The sequence below is a fragment of the Macrotis lagotis genome, chromosome 6 (assembly GCF_037893015.1).
Source record: "Macrotis lagotis isolate mMagLag1 chromosome 6, bilby.v1.9.chrom.fasta, whole genome shotgun sequence".
Taxonomy (NCBI): Eukaryota; Metazoa; Chordata; class Mammalia; order Peramelemorphia; family Peramelidae; genus Macrotis; species Macrotis lagotis.
Genome location: NC_133663.1, coordinates 149530256 through 149549148, shown reverse-complemented (window position 1 = coordinate 149549148; position 18893 = coordinate 149530256).

Genomic DNA, 18893 nt, shown 5'->3' with positions numbered 1-18893 from the left:
AGGTGATAAAAAACACTGCAATTAGATAAAAAAAAGGCAATAAAGGTTCTAAATTAATTATGGGGACATTTATCTGAAGAAAAATATTGATTATTGTCTTTATATATCCCAAAAGTTCCATGTTCCTGGAATAACTTAAAATTAAATATTTTCCTACACTATCATACTTATAACATAAAACAATTAAAGTAAGGGTATCCCATATACAGAATAAGAGGAAATTAGAGATAGTGGGGAGAAAATGAAAATATGCCTCTCTAAAAAAGGACCAAAGAATGAACCCATTCAACTTCATTAAATACATTCTCAAGACAGAAAGTCTCTGATGGAAGATATCAGTGCAGGGAATTCATTCTAACAATACTTCATTTGCCATTAGTGTTGTGAAATGTCAGAGAAAACTGGAATCATGTTTTCTATAAGGTGGGCAAAATTCTACAACTTTTATTATCTTATTTCTTATTATTATCTACTACTACTCTTAGGCCACATAAATCATCTTTGAACTAAGGAAGAAACTGGCATTCCAATTCCATTTGAATTATAACCAGTTATTCATATTCATACAATAGCAACTTTGATAATTTATATCTATTCTTAAGAGTTGCCTCTTCCTCCATTGCTGTTCTTAAACCCTACAGGTAGAAATAAAAATCTGATGAAATGCACGGGTATCTATGTCTATTCTAAAATTAAGAGTCTCATTATCCTTTGACCCACTCTAATTACGCTGTGCTGATAAAATGTAGCACTTTCTCTGATGAGGACACCATAAACTGGACTGTCCTGAGTCAGCATCTCCCAGAACTTAATAGTCATTTGTAAAATTCTCAAGTGAGACCTTCAGAGCCTCCCAGTAATTACAGCTCTTTAAGATTCTTGTAGTTCATTAAATAGTGGTGTGACATCGTCCTTGCTTCACTTAACAAAGAGTTAATACCCTGAGTGAGAGGTAGGGCAGTAAAGTGTGAGAGAAAAATGGGACTGGGAGGGAGGGGTACAAATAGTTCAAAAAATGATTTGGCTTTGGCTAATAAGGAGAAATGTGTGTCCTTGGAGGGTATGTGAAAAGGGGGTAAGGTAAAAAAGTTTATAATTATAATTTGATGTAATTTGAGACAATGCTACTTATTAATCAATCAAGCAATAAATCTGTGATGATATTTTGCTAACAATTTGAGTTTATCAAGCAATAATCTAACTGTGATTGATGATACCTGATTAATAGAACTTTATTGATGAATAATATCAGGTGAAGAGGCACAGAGATTTATAATTTTAGAGGGTAAGAAGGAGAGTGTGAACACTGAATAAATTCTATTCAATAGATTTGGTCCAGAGAGGGAGTAAGATAAATTCCTACTTGGGATAAAAATCTATACTAATCTACAGGGAAGGGAGGTGGGGAAAGGAAAATATGAGGGAAGAAGGGACTGATAAAGGAAAGATAAAGGTGTAAGAGAAAATAAACTGATAGTTAAATTTTAAAAGAAAAGTTAAAGAGGAAAGGGATCAAAATTTTGCTGAGGAGGAATAAAAAGAAAGGAAAGAGAAAAATATAAATGGAGAAAGATAGTACAGAGGGAAATACAGAATTAATAATCTTAACTGTAAATGTGAATGGGATGAACTGTCCCATAAAATGGAAGTGAATAGCAGAATGGATTAAAAAACAGAATCCTGAAATATATTGTTTACAAGGAACACATTTGAAGCAGAGAGAGATACACACAGGGTAAAGGTAAAAGGATGGAACAAAATAAATTATACCTGAGATGAAGTAAAAAAAAAAAAAAAACAGGGACAGCAATCCTGATCTCAGGTAAAGCAAAATGAAAAATCAATCTCATTAAAAGAGATTAGGTAGGAAACTATATCTTCTTAAAAGTCACCATAGTTAATGAAGCTATATCATTATTTGACATGTATTGACTTAGTCAGATTTATACATATTCCTAAAGGGAAATTTGAGTGAATTACAAGGATAGACAGACAGAAACACTTTAATAATTTGGGACCTCAACTTCCCTCGCTCAGAACTAGATAAATCTAATCACAAAAATAAACAAGGAAATTAAGAAAGTGAATGAAATCTTACAGAACTTGTATATGATAGACCTTTGGGGAAAACTTAATGGGGATAGGAAAGAATATACCTTTTGCTCAGTAATACATGGCACATATATAAAACTTGACCATGTACTAGGACACACAAAAAATTAATTCTATAAAACATGTAAAGAATGATTAATTCATATTCTATATAAACTATTTTAAGGGTTTTTTTTTTTTTTGCAAGGCAATGGGAGTTAAGTGGCTTGACTAAGGCCACACAGCTAGGTAATTATTAAGTGTCTGAGACCAGATTTGAACTCAGGTACTCCTGACTCCAGGGCCGGTGCTCTGTCTATTGTGCCACCTAGCCACCCCGCTACATAAAATATTTTAAAACTAGGACAAGATGGAGTTCTACCTAATTCCTTTTATGACATCAAAATGGTGCTGATACCTAAACCAGGAAGAAACAAAGCAGACAAAACATTATGAACCAATCTACCCAATAAACATTGATGAAAAAATCTTAAATAAAATTTTAGCAATGAGACCATGGCAAGGGATTTCAAAGATAATATGATCAGGTAGGACTTATACCAGGTAGACAGGTATGTTTCAGTATTAGAAAAAAAACTCAACATAATTGAACATATCAACAGTAAAAAAATAGAAATAATATGATTATCTCAGATGCTGAAAAACATTTTGACAAATACAACATCTATTACTATTAAAAACACTTGAAAGTTTAGCAATAAATGAAGTTTTCCTTAAAATAATAATTGTTTCTTTCTAAAAACATCAACTAATATATACAACAGGAATAAACTTGGAGCATTTCCAATAAAATAGGGGTGAAACAAGGATTACCATTATCACTAATACTATTTAATACAGTATTAGAAATACTAGCTTTAGGAGTAAGAGAAGAAAAATTAATTGAAGGAATCAGAATTGGCAAAGAGGAAGCAAAGCTTTCACTGTTTGCAGATGACATGACAGTATACTTCGAGAACCTGAGAAAATCATCTAAAAAAAAAACACCTTGAAACAATTAACAAATTCACCAAAGTAGCAGGATTTAAAATAAACCCATCTAAAGCATCAGCATTTCTATATGTGAACAACAAATTCAAGAACAAGAAATAGAAAGAGAAATTCCATTTAAAGTACCTATAGATAACATTAAATAGACTTGGGAATCTACCGCCCAAGACAAACCCAGAAACTGTATGAACACAATTATAAGCACTTCTCATCCAAATAAGATAAGATATAAATAACTGAAAATATGTCAATTGCTTGAGGTTAGATAAGCTAAGTGAAATTTTATCCAAACTAAAATGCTTACTCAGTGCCATACCAATCAAATTACCAAATAGCTATTTTACTGAGCTAGAAAAAATAGCAACAAAATTCATCTGGTGTAAGAAAAGGTCAAGAATAGTTAGGGAAGCGATGAAAATAAAAATGTAAAGGAAGGTAACTGACTTCTACCAGATTTCAAGCTATACTGTAAAGTGGCAGGTATCAAAACTACCTACTACTGGTTAAGAAATATTCTAATATATAAGTGTATTAGGATGGGTTCAAGAGAACTGAAGTAGAAGACTATAGCACTCTACTGCTTGACAAACTCAAAGACATCAGCTTCTATGATAAGAATTCACTATTTGACAAAAATTGTTGGGGGAAACTGGAAAATAGTATGGTAAAAACTAGGCATAGACTCACATCTCACACTGTATACCAAAATATGATCAGAATGGGTACAGGATTTAGACATAAAGAGCAACACCATAGATAAACAAGTAGACCAACAAATTATCTATCAGATCTATGGAAAGGGGTCAAATTTATGACCAAACAAGACATAGAATACATTATATCCTGAAAATGATTGATTTTGTCTATATTAGATTAAAAACATTTTACATTGCTAAAATCAATGTTGCCAAAATTAGAGTGAAAGCAGAGAGCTGGGAAACAATCTTCATAACTAGGATTTATGATAAAGGTCTCATTTCTAAAGTATATAGAGAAGTACATCAAATTTGTAAGGCTACAGGTCATTTCCCAACTGATAAATGGTCAAAGGATATTAATAGACAGTTTTTAAATGAAGAAACTAAAGCTTTTTATAATTATATGTAAAAAACACTCCAAATTATTATTGATTAGACAAATGTAAATTAAAACAACTCTGAGCTATCACCTCACAACTATCAGATTGCCTAAGATGAGGAAAAAAGTAAAATGCTCAATATTAGAGTAGTTGTAGGAGGATTGGGATTTTGAACCACCAATTCCAATTCTAGGCCTATATCCAGAAAAAATCATAAAAAATGGGAAATTCCCACATGTACCAAAATACTCATAGCAGCTATTTTTGTAGTGTCAACGAATGAGAAATTGAAGCGATGCCCATCAATTGGGGAATTGCTAAATAAGTTATGGTACATGAAAACTATGGAATATTATTGTTCTATAAGAAATCATTTAATGCTCGAACTCTAGAGAAGCATGGGATGAGTTATAGGATCTGTTGTTGAATGAAGGGAACAGAAGCAAGAGAACAATGTACCCATTAACAACATTGTGAGATGCTGAACCTTGATGAAAGCAGCTCCTCTCAGAAGTTCAGAGAGCTAGTACAACCATATTAGAAGGACTATGGACAATGCTATCCCTATCCATAGGAAGAAAAACAAAAGTAAACAAAACAGAAACAAACAGATTTTCTCTTATGTATCTCTTTCCCTTAATCCTAATTCCTCATCATGAAAAGGACTAATCTATAAACATGTTTATCAAAAATATGTAAGTAAAATGTGAAACTGACGGTCACTGAGGGCAGGGGTAGGAAGGGAGGTAAAGGAAAATATACAATGCCTATCGATGAATCGTAAACATGGATGAATGTTTAGAACATGTATTTGGAAAATATAAAATATCAATTAACAAAAATCCAAGGGGGGAAAAAAGAACAGTAGAGGAGACATACTGGAAGAGAATGAAGAAAGAGTATTATTGGGCACTTCTCCAAAATAAAGTTTTTAAAATAACTCCCCAATGTAGTAAGTTATTCTAATAAAAAAGGTATAGTCTGAAAGAAATTAGTGAAATAAGGTCTTATTATCTGCATTGTTAGTCCAAATTCATTTGTATTTCCTCTATGACTTTAAAAAAGAAAAATTTGTATCCCTTTAAAATCAAGCAACTCCTAATAAAACTACCAAAAGATCTTATAGGATGATAGATTTATTGCTAGAAAGGCCAACTAGTCAAATATTCATATTTTATAGATTCAAAAACCAAGGCCCTGTAACATCATGTGACTTAACAAAGTTACATTGATGACCTTTAAATATTTATTTCCCTATATATTTTCAGGCAAATTTAGATTTTGCCTTTACATTTGATTAGATTCATTCACCTCTTTCTTTTTGAAAATTTATGGAGCTGACCCCAAAGCATTTTTTAGTTTTTTGTTTTTTTGGGGGGGAGGGGGTTTGGAAGGCAATGAGGTTAAGTGGCCTGGCTAAGGCCACACAGCTAGGTAATTATCAAGCATCTAAGGCCACATTTGAACTCAGGTACTCCTGACTCCAGGGCCAGTGCTCTATCCACTGCACCAGCAAGCTGTCCTATGATCCCAAAACTTAAGATCTCACACTCTAAATTAATTTTTTTCAACCTTTACAAAAGTAGCAAAATTTGCTTATTGATACTTTTCAGCCCCCCACTTTCTTTTCTTTGCAGCAACAAAAATTTCTGTTGTTTTAAAGATCAGATAAGAGTTTCTCCCATGAGTCCTTCTTATTCTTCTTTTAAGAAATGATTCATCAAAATATTTAATTTATACCTACTATAAGAAAAGAGAGATACAATATATAACAGGCTGTAAATAGTAGATAATAAATAAACACCTGCAGAATAAATAACCATTCAATAAATAGTGGTATTATAGCATCAGTTTTTCACTTTCAAGTCTCCTCTGCATTCTCCCCTTACACATATAAAGAAGTTCAGGTCTACCCGACAATTTTGTTTCTTGTTTAATGTGTTGTGTTTTTTTCTACTCTCTTCTTTATATATTATTCTATCTTGTTTTCCCTTTTTATGACCAAAATTTTCAATTGATCATTCAATGATAATACCCTTCATTTCTTGACCATTCACTCTTTGGTCTCTCATGTCTTTCTTCCCCTTAATTCTATTGAAACTGTTCCATCCAAATCAACTTATCTAATGAAATTTTCTCATGTTTCATCTTTTACACCTTTTTTTCACTTTTTTTCATACCATTCTCCTTTATATTCTCTGATCCCTTAGTTTCCTATAAGATTTCTGATTAACATACTACTTTCTTCTTTGCTGTATCCTTTACAATTCAAAATCAAATTAAAAATATAAATCTGAAAGCAAATATAAGCCATGAAGTGATATTCAGCAATGTTTTCCTAAATAAGAGATTAAAGACATATATAAACAAAAATTATAGCATTGAGAACATATATTTATTTTTAGGTGTAGCTTCAGCAATAAAGAAAATGTTTTATCATTGAATATAAAACCACAAAAGAGAAGACAAATGCATTGACCAAAGCACTGAAAATTAGAAAATAAATTTATAATTTTCAATTCTAAAAGTATCAATTTGAAACATCAAAGGAGAGATAAACAAAATCTAAAACAAAACTATATTGATCAGATGAAATAAAATATATTTCAAAAGGAGAAAACAAGACATCTATCAATATATTAATATATCAATGAACATCAGAAAATTAGAATGATTTTTTTAAAAAATCTTATCAAATTATATTTAATTTATAAAACTCCTCTCTTTTCAAATACTCCCCATGAACACATAATACTCATGAGTCAAAGCATCATGCAAAGTCAATTTTTTCATGAATCATTTACACCTTCCCACTTCTCTTCCTCACTTTCTCTAATTGTAGTCAAAGTATACATACTCTAATTATAGTCAAAGTATCAAGCCAAACAAAATTTTTTATGATATTATAATGTCCAGTCCCTCTAAGTATACTCTCTCCTTCTGTCTCTATAGTACTTTCAAAGTAGCCCTACAACCCTCCCCAACCAAAGTATGAGGAACACTCTCTCCCTCTGTCCCTTTAGCATTCCAGCCATGGCACTATAACTCTTGTTACCTATAGTATAGATTAAGGCAAGATAACTTCCTATTCTATTCATGTCCAACCCTTCTAATAATGCTGCAATGCTCCTTAACTAAAGCATTGAGTAAAGTAAGGTCACTTCATGATTTAATTATGTATAGAGTCTCAAAGTACTGTTAAGTACTGGGACAACTGAAGGTGTCTCTTAAGAACTTTAAAATTGATTGTATGGCTTTCCTCATAAGAGGAAATGTTGTACTCTATGCCCAAGGTAGAATTGAAGCATCTCAAAGGAAACATGAGATACCTCAGTTTAGAGCAAACATCCTGGATGTTCACATGAACTTTATGTGCCTAGCCTATGTTAGAGCATTCTGAGCTCATATTGGTCTGAACAGGCACAGTCAGATACACTGTGATGTGTCTCAAATACAGTGATGTCATTTTGTTTTTCTGTGATAATGAAGGACAAGAACCAATCATACCTTTACCTTCTTAAGGATTTTTTTGTTTGTTTTTTGTTTTTTGTTTTTGCAAGACAGTGGGGTTAAGTGGCTTGCCCAAGGCCACACAGCTAGGTAATTATTAAGTGTCTGAGGTGGGATTTGAACTCAGTTACTCCTGACTCCAGGGCCAGTGGGCTATCTACTGTGCCACCTAGCTACCCCCACACCTTTATCTTCTAAGTACAATCTCTTTTACTATATTAAACCCTTTAGTTAACCTAAGAGAAATACAATTCAAGAGTTATCTTCCCTTGTAGGAATGTATAAAGTTTAATGATCTTGACTAGCATTTTTTTTCTTTTGCTCTTTCCACTTATCATTTTATGGAACTCTTGAGTCTTGCATTAGGAGATCAAATTTTCTATTCAGTTCTGGTCCTGTAATCACCAAATTTTGGAAGTCTTCTATTTTATTGAAAATTCAGGGGGCGGCTAGGTGGTACAATGGGAGCAGCTAGGTGGTTCAGTGTGTAGAGCACCAGTCCTGGAGTCCAGAGGACCTGAGTTCCTATCCAGCATCAGACACTTAATAATTGCCTAGCTGTGTGACCTTGGGCAAGTCACTTAACCCCATTGCCTTTCCCCCTCCCAAAAAAACTAAACTGAAAATCCATCTTTTCATCTGAAAAAAGATGTTGAATTTTGCAGATTAGATAATTTTTGGCTGTAATCCAAAGTCCTGTGCCCTCTGAAATATTTTATTACAAATCCTTAGTTCCTTTAATCTTGAAACTGATAATTTCTGTGTAATTTTGACTGTATTTCTTTTGTGTTTAAATTGTTTCTCTTTGGCTGCTTGCAGTATTGTCTCCTTTACTTGAGAATTCTGGAATTTGACTATGATAGTCCTTGGAATTTTTATTCTGGTGCCTCTTTCTGGAAGTGTTCTATATATTCTTTCAAGGACATTTTGTCTTCTTGATCTAATACAAGGCTGTTCAGTCTTACTTTTGAAAGGTTTTCTTATTGAAACAATAAATATTATATTTAGATTTGCTATTTTAGTGAGAGATCTGTGGTAGCTCAACTTGATGTGCCAAAGCATTTAGTAAACCCACATGTAGCTGCATAAAATTGTCCTTCAGATTGCATACTGTCTAGGGGCTGCATTTGAACAGTACTGATCTAAAATATAGGAGAGTTTTTCATGATGATTTCCTGAAAGACACTGTCCAAGCTCTTTTTTGTTTTTTTGATTTTAGGTTTTTTTGGGTACCTGAATAATTTGTAAATTATCTCTTGTGGCTCTATTTTCTGAAAAAGTACTCTACATTTTCTTCAATTTTTTAGTCTTTTGATTTTGATGGATTTTTTGTGTCCCATAGTGTCATTAGTTTCTATTTGTCCAATTCTAACTTTTAAAGTTTTATTTTCTCAAGTAGTCTTCAAGTTTCCTTTTCCAGTTGCTTAATTTTATATTTTAAATGTTATTGATTGATTTCTTCAGACAAATTTTCATAATTCTCCTGCATGACTCTCATTTCTTTTTTTTTCCATTTTCTTTGGTTTTTAAAATATTTTATAAACTCTTCCATGAGGTTTTGGATTTGAGTGCAATTCATAAACTCGATTGATATTTCCCATGTAGGTGATTTGTCATTGCTTTCTTCTGAGGTGGAATTTTTATCATTTTTATCTTAAAAGTATATTTCCTTAGAGTTCTTTTTGTTTTAATGCTCATTTTGATGCCTGAGTTGTGTTCCTGGGATATAGGAATTATAGCCCTGAGGTTTTTGTATTAAGCCTGGAATCTTATCCCTGGCTTTTCATTTTCTAAGACCTTGCCTATGCAGTTGTGTGTTTTTTCTTTTGTGTTCAGGCTCTGCCTATGTAGTGGTTTGTTCCCAATCCATTCCAGTCTATTGCCCCACTTTTCCCAGGGCTCACATTTTGTCTGGAGTTGAGATTTTGCCTGCTGTCCTGCTGTCTTGCTGAACAGGGACATGGACTGCTGTCTAGCTACCAGGGTCTGGACAGCATTGAGATTAGAAAGCTCCGATTTTCCAGCTCTCCCACCTAGCTGGGCTCCACTTCCTCTATTTCCCCAAATAGGCAGACCTTTACTGAAGATCTTCCATGATGGCTAGGGTTGAGAACATGTTTTCCTCTTTTGTTGATGCGATCTATTGCTTTAATGTCTGTGAAGAGATTTCATTCAATGTTGCTTTTTAATTTATTTATTTAAAGCTATGTGGTTAAGTGACTTGCCCAAGGTCACAAAGCTAAGCAATTATTAGATATCTGAGTTCAAATTTGTACTCAGGTCATCCTGAGTCCAGGACCAGTGTTCTGTCCACTGCACCACCTACCTGTTGTTTAAGGAAAAGTTCTAGAAGGATGTTAGCATCATGCCACCATCTGGACTCTGCCCTGGAAGTCCAGATTTAATTTTTTTAAAAGAAGGAGTAACTACCAAAATGGAAAATGAAAAAGAGGGAATTCTCAAATATGGAAAGAAAGCAAAATTAGTAGAAACTGCCTTAGAACAGTATGATAATGAAAGGCTATGGGTAATTTTAAATTTTATCAAATACATCATTCATTTGGCTCACAAAATTACAATGATAATAATTAAGGGCAGACAAATTGGTTTTCCTATATACTAATCCAATTCCAATGTTTGTGCTTTTGAATAAGTGGTCAACTATAATTGGAATATACTTCCTCCTCATATCTACTCCCATAATATTCCTAACTTCCTTCAAAGCACAGTTAAGATGTAATCTTCAGTATGAAACTTTTTGATGAAGTCTTGAATTATTAATAGTTTCATTCTTCTGTAATTGCTTTGCAACTATATATCCATGTTCATATTATGTGGCCAAATGAATTACAAGTTTCTTGAAGAAAAAGACATTTTCTTTGTAACCTTAGGCAGCTAGATGGCTTAGTTGATAAAGTACCAGTCTTGAAGGCAAGAGGACCTGAGCTCAAATTTGGCCTCAGACAGTTGACACTTACTAGCTGGGTGAATTTGGCCAGGTCACTGATTACCTTGCATTCAGGGCCATCTCCAGTTATCCTCATTCATACCTGGCCTCTGGAGCCAGATGGTTGCAGAGGAAAAAGAAAAGTTGATGACTTAGCACAACACCCCTTCATTTAAATCCAATTCACAAGCATATTATTTCATCACTTCCCTGACCATCATGATTTTCTTTGAGATTGAAGGACAAACAATAACAGCAACAGCAACAAGAACAACATCCCTAGCTCCCAGCATACTTCTGCACAGATATTTCTTATAAATATATATTGTTATAGTTGTTAGTGAATTGCTGATGGCTTTTTTGTTGTTTGAAAGGGATTTAAATTTTATGTCCCTAAACATACATTTTTCCTAGCATAGAAAAATATTAGAATCTGACTATCAAAACAAAAGCTTTTAATTGACTTAAAGTGACAATAAGTAAAAAAAAAAATTATCACATCTATTTTTTTCTTATAATCTATGTTGTATTAATCTATCTAAGCAATTAATATAATTTTTCATTTAAAATTAAAATAAGAATTTATAAATATGTTTATAATCATTATAAATAATTGACTTATTTTAGTAATTTTGGACATCTTTGGATATAGTGGCTCTATAACTGTGGTTAAAATTATTAAAATTAATGCATTATAATCAAGCAATTCTCACATGATCACTTAAATCCAAAAAATGTTAAGGTTTATTTATGTATGTAAGCATACAAAATATAAAATTACACAAATTCTACTGATTCATATTTTGTTCCACATAGAGAGTAACGGCTTTTATGAAATAAAATTAGATTTTTACATAAGCTACTGAACTAAATAGAATTATGCTTTCAAGATGGAAAGTATAACCATTATTTTATTTATTTCTTTGTTTAGTTGTTTGGTTTTTAGTATTTTGCAAGGCAAATGGGGTTAAGTGGCTTGCCCAAGCCCACACAGCTAGGTAATCACTAAGTGTCTGAGGCCAAATTTTAACTCAGGTACTCCTGACTCCAGGGCCAGTGCTGTATCCACTGTACCACCTAACCACCCCTAGAACCATTATTTTAAAAGAAAACATGAATGAAAGAAAGAGAAAAGGCAAAATTTTGGATGAAAATTTATCATAGTTAAATTAAATGAGATAAAACATATTTAATTGGTCTCCTTCAAACAGAGAGAGAATTTGTAAAACATTTTAGAAGTCTTTACTATAGTAATAGCTAATTGTGTTGGAATTTTTCTATCTGACTCCTTGTGAAAGATTAGATGATATTTGTTTGTTTTCTCCAAAGCTCCTTGCCTTTCTTGTTATAAGATGATAAAAAGAAGAAAATAAAGTGATCACCAAAGAAAAAAAAAGTAAAAGAAAGAAGAAAAACTTGCTTAGAAATTGAAGGAGAAAGTTTTCTTATGCTATTCACAAGTTTAATATGTAATCAAAATGCAATTGGATCTTCTATAGGTTTGTAGCTATTGACACGTAAGTTAAAATTCACTGCTTTTCAGTTTTCCTAACCGTATTTAGAAGTGTCCTTGAGGATCTTGAATGAGATAATAATGTATTTTTAACAATTTCCAATTTTAAAGCTCTCTCATATATACCTATATATGTATATCCAATACATATATATTATATTAATAATAAATTATTAATTTATGTTCCATCCTTTTCCTCTAATTTCTATTAAGACTCCACATCTGTAAAGGTCAGTCAATCTGAGAAGGTCATGACTTAAACAAAGATTAATCCTAGTTCACAAAACAAATGCTCATTAGTTATCTTGGGCAGGTGGGATCCCAACAAACTGGGAATCTCTATTTCAGTTTTGAGTATAAATAGAATCCAATTTGGGGCAGTCCTTTGCCTTTCTGTAGAAAGTACAGTCATTGAGTCACTTCCATTAGAGTTCAGAGAAATCAGACCCTTGAAGTTGAAAACTAGTCAAAGAGATCCAAGTGAAAATTGCCCAGATTGTTGGAGGGTGATGAGTATCATAATCACCTTTCATTCTCAGCAGGAAAAGCTGAAATAGCACATCTAATTATTAAATGACAATCCATCAGGGTTTAGTTTCACTTATCAATGGAGTTCCTTGTCAGAAAGTATACACTGATCGAAGTTGTTTCAGAGCTTCCCTTACCATCTTAAGTTATGAAGTGAAACCACTGGCCAAGAATTTATTGATTATTAGTTAATAGGATCAAAAATTAATATTAATTAAATTGATGAAGGAAAGTAGATACATTTGCTCAGGTATCCTCTAATAGAATTGCTTTAGTAAGATCAAATCTTGCCACATATATTAGTGATTACTAAATGGCTTTTAGCCTTGACAATGAGGGGGTAACAGCAAATTCGAGACATTTGTTTCTTAGAAGGGCTTCATGACTGGAACATGATTCCTGCAGATGTTTGTAATAGCTCAGAGGACAAGTCACAATTGCTGTGAAGCAATAATTCATCCAGATGGTGAACACAGGACACAACTTGCTTGCTGGGCCTTAGCTCTGGAAAACAGGGTGTCTCCTAACAGTAAAAAGAGAGGTACAATCTTTGCATTGATATACTAACCATATGTGTATATGCATGTATATATTTGAGTATATGAAATTGTTCACAATTTTCTAGACTCCTAATACTGAATCACAAAAATTTTAGGAAAGCACTTTTAGTATATCTAATCATATAAAATATGCATAACTTCCAAACTTTTGGGAATAAAAGTTCTCAAAAGATTTAGGAAAAGAAATTAAATCTATGGGAAGAAAATGAAACAATTTCTTCTTTGCTATATTTCCTACTGGAATTCTGCTAAGGATCTACAATGAATAAATTTTCATCCTAAAATCTATTCAACTATGAAAAACATTTTTTAAAAATCATTTCCTGCAAAACTCCTATAACAGATTAAATACAATAGAAAAATAGGCTTTGATTTGTATAGCTTCTTTCCAAATTCCTAGAAAAATATATATTTACAAAATATATGCCACTTATAAGAATAGATAAAAATATGGAGCAGGATAATATCTACATAATACCTTTTCTTTTATTTGCTATTGGAATTGTACAAAACAAGGTGTCAGTGAGCTTATTAATAAAGAGCTTTAGTTTCATTCTAAAATTTTCAAAACTTAAAAATTTCAGTACTTTCATTTTTAATTGTATTTAATTATTGCATACTTAATTAATTAATGTAAAAATAATTCAATTTTAGTTTCAATACTTATATTTGATCACTAGAAAGTGGACACTCGTCACCCTCTACAATAACAGAATTATATGATAACAATTTTCCCTGGAAAATTTCTTAGGTTTTTGTTTTTGGTTTTAATGTCATTGTTGTTGTTGTTGTTGTTGTTGTTGTTGTTGTTGTTGTTGTTGTTGTTGTTGTTTTGATACAGAGTAAGGCTCTTGATGCTGTTGCTGATGATGATGAATTTTCAAGTTTCTTTGAATATCTTGGAAGAAAGTAAACCTCAGAAGAGGGACAATTTTTGTCAGTAAAATTCTTTTCAAAATCCCCCGTTGAACTCCAAAAGTTAGGCTTTGTGCATTACACCAATTATTGGTAATGTATAATTTATGCTCTTTTTATGTTTTTATGTATCATCATCTTGGAAGACCACCTAATCATGCACTCCCTATCGATTTCATCAAATCATGAAATCCCAAAGTTGTTACTGTGTCCATAGCATTAAGTTATAGAAAACTCCAATATATTTGAATGTAGTTTATTGTAGTTATTTTACAACTGAGGAAATATAATCCAAGTAATACAATTTAATAGAAAAGTGGGCATAATAAATTGTTCAATTGACTCCTTACTAGTCACAAAGACCCTGAATATAGAAGACAGATTTTTACACATTACAATGAAATCAATTAATACTTGTAAGAAAATTTGATTATTGGAGGGAGGACTAGAGACTTTCTACATTGGAAGGAAGAGGGAAGACTAGAGACTTTTTGCATTGGAAGGAAGAGAATGAGTTTAGAGATGTTCTCAGAGATCAGGTGATTTATAGGGAAAAACTTAAAAAGTGATAACAAGATGGAGTCATGTGACCATAATTCCTACAATTTTAGCATGTTTAGCATGGGCAGTGTTCATGACCCAGCAAACCCATCTGAACATAAAGGCTAAACTAGGTTGAAGACAAACAATAGAGCTCAAAACTTTTAGTTAAGTAGGGGAAAATTTATCCCATCATGTGAAGATTTCTTCTGGTTGGAATCAGTAGATGAGAACAATTTTTCCCAATGGCTATGAAAGTCGTCCAACCAAGGATTATGGAGCTCTTTGGAGCTTAGTCAGACAGGGAAGACAACAAAGTTTACTGAAATCTAGACTATCAAATAAACTACTTTTTGTATTACCACTGGAATTTGATGACTGAAACAAAGAGTGAGACTGAAAACTTTGCACATCTTTGTCACATCTGAATTAAACTCATATGCAGATCAAGATACCACCTATGACTTCATTAGTTCTCTTTCAAAACAAAGGAAAAACAATAATTGCAATGCATTGGTGTAACAATATTCAATAAATCTAAATCTTTTTATTTACTTTTTAAGAAAATTGTTCTCTTTTTTCTTAGATAACTACATATATGTATATATGCATGTATTTATTTACATTTTGACTCACAAATTATATAATTTTTTTTTCAAATACATTAGAGAGTTGATCTCAGTATCAGGAAGAAGTGGCTCAAATTCTAGCTTAAAAAAAATGGCTGTGTGACCCTGAGTAATCACTTAATCACTCAGTCTGTAAACATCTTTATTAGACCTTAAATTGAATATTTAGTATTGAACTTCCTGACAGAGGGATTTTCTCCCCTCTCATTTTTCTCTAATCCAGTGGAATCATTGATATTCTGTCATCTTGCAAGTCTCTGGTTTTCAAACTAGATGTTTATCCATGTCATTCCTCCTCCCCCAACTCTATCCTAACACAAGACTGACAAAACATTACTTTTTTCTTTGGAAAGAAATTTTGCTAGCAGAATTTTAATTACAATTTGTAAATTTACCAGTCCTTCACTCCCCCCACCCCCAATAATGTAGGTAGTACAGATAATATCCCTTCTATTTTGCATATCACATCTATTAAAACAAAGAGACAGATTGTCATTTATTTCACTTTCCATTTGGCATCAAAGAAAGATTGAAGTAGAGGAAGGGAAGATGGTGGGATAAAATAAAAAGACCAAATTGGAGAGCAAGAGATCAAGAGCTCTACAAGAGATATTCCAAAAAGAAAGAAAATTTTCTCATCTCCAGTGAGCTAAGAAGACATTCCATTGTTGATGGAAAAATTCATTTCTTGTTTTTTCATGATTTTGATCATTCAGACCTGGATTATTCTAATTGCTTGCTAGGGAATCTCAACCCTCTTCCCATTTCATTCCATTGTACATCCAACCACCATATTTCCTAAGTTATAGGTTTAAGAATTTAATATCCAACGTGTCACTCAATAAACTTCACTGACTCTTATCATATCTAGCATAAAATAAAAAGCTGCCAGACATACAAACTCTTTATAATAAGCCCTCTTTCTACCTTCTAGTATTTGTATAATAAATATGCCACATATTTAATTCAATGGCACTGGTATCATGGCTATCCTAATAGCAAAGTGAACTAACTAAAATCCCTTCTACTATAAGAAATATTTGTACATACCTCAACTCCCTCTATAATTAGCATAAAATTTGTGCATATTTCTTTTATTGTAAGCTCTTTGGTGACAGAGACTTTCTTTCACCACTTTTGTATACTTAGCACATAGCACAGTTGATGAATTGTATTAGGTTCTTAATAAACTTTTATTGACTGATTGACAGAATCTGTGTACAACTGGCTATAAGTCAGCTCAAGTCAACACGTATTTATTGAACATTAACAATGTGCTTTACCCAGTTCTAAAAGAAACTTAAATTGAAACAAAGGAAGAAAAGGAAGTTGTAAAAGGAAATGGGAGCAGTTTTTGTAGGCATGGTAAAATAAATCAAAGAGTATGAAGAGTATAGATAACAAAGATTAGAGAAAACTTAAGACACTATTGGTCTGAATGTTTATCATAAAATAAAGGTTCTGGGGGAAGCTGTCAACCAAAATTCAAGGCCTTGGGGGCATAAGAGACATTCAAAGTGTGAAGTCTAGGGTAGAGAGAGTTTATAGAATTAAGAGGTTCCTAGGGGATTCATGTGGAAAGTCTGAAGGACAATTCAAACCTCAGTCTGGAAATGAATTGTTTTTAGAATTTAATTTATTCTATTGTCAAATATAATCATTAAAAATCAATTTATTCTCCTTTGATGATATCTTTTTGCATGGATTTTCTCTTGTCACAGGGAAAAGATAGCAAGCCAATTAGCAAGCAAATGTTAAAATTAGTTGCAAGGATGTCATATTGATTTTTAGTCTGAAGGTCAATATTGTATATGAAAGTTGTATAGCTGATTGACAATTAGCTTGTCAGTGCTTGGTGCTTTTCCTCTGAAAAATATAGTAAACTGTCAAGAGCAGTATCAAAAAGAGAAATCCCATATGGAATTAAATTGCAAATTACTTTCAAGATGTTTGTTCAATTTCTTCAGATTTTTCTAATTGTCTTGCTGTCAGTTACTATTAAGTTTATGATAAAAGTGAAGAAACTTTAAAATGTATTTATTGATAATTGGGCTTCTATCTCATTAGTGGACACATTCACTTCATCCTACAAAAAACAAAAGGTAAATCAGAATATTTACAATTAATAATTGGGCAATTAGGAAAATTTCTTGTAACCATCACTTATCATTTTATTATAATTCCAAAGTATTTATATATTGTATATATATATATATATATATATATATATATATATACACATACATCTTTATGTACATGATTTGTACTATGTAGATAATGTAGATTTTTGACTTTCCTTAAATGCCATGTAACATGACGAATAGTATAATTATATAATCTTCTCCCTCTTTTTGGTGGAGCCACATGAGGTGATTTGCAATTGCTTATTGTTATTTATTATAATTATCCAGTGAAAAATGAGCAAAGAGATATTTATTTGTTTATACATATTAATATTTAGTTGCATATATAAACATTTGTTATGATTAATTCTGTAGTCAATCTATTTTTAATAGTTATAAACATCAAAAGAAGAAAAAAGCACTTATTAAGCACAGCCTATACATATATATATATATATATATATATATATATATATATATATATATATATATATATATATATATAACACTATTATTTTTAGGGCTTTGTAAATATTATCTCATTTGATCTGCTCAGCTTCTCTGGAAAGTAGAACAATTTTCATATTCATCATATAATAGTTGAGGAAATTGAGGAAGAATAATTTGCCCAAAGTCACATAGCTAGAAAGTATCTGAGGTCAATTTAGAACTCAAGTCTTGTGTGACACTGTGTCCTATAATTTGTTCATTTCACCCCCTAGCTACCATGACATGATCAATTCAATTGTTTAAGTTTGATATTAATGAATCAACAAATATTTTTAATGTAGAATTAAAAATGTTCAGTGTCCTGCTTCTGGGATGAAGCCATGTTAGTTCTGTGAAGACAGGAAATTTCCAGAGTTTTTCCTGAAACAACTTTAGGGTCTACACATACCCTAAAGCTATAGAACCTACAAAAAAAAGAAAGAGTGAAACAAGTTCTCAACTCAAGATATTGTGGAGGAATTTCAGTAAAAATCTGACTCACCTTAGTAAAAGACCAGTATAGCCCTGCCTATGTGGGAAAGTTGAAAAGCCAGTGAGAGATTCTTAGCCCTAGAAGAGCCCAGATAAAAAGGTCAAGTCAACATTGTAGCAGGGAGCAGTATAGGTCCCAACCACAGTTCAGTCCTGGAAATTCTGTTGCTACAGGAAATGATGTAGGTTGGGCTATTGTAACACATGGAACAAACTGCTTCACAGGTCACAGACAAGCAGAAAGCTAGGACTACCTTAAAGGATGGAACAAACCAGTACAAAGGAAATGAGACCAGATCCAGGATCCAGCACAAAAAAGTGGGCACTATCCTCCCTGTTCCCCAGTAGCAGAACATAAGAACAAAAAAAATTAATCATAGATAGATACTATCCTGATAGAGAAGATAAAAATGCCATCTCAGAAGAGGAAAGCAGTAACAAAATGCCTACAAGTCCCAAATTCAAAA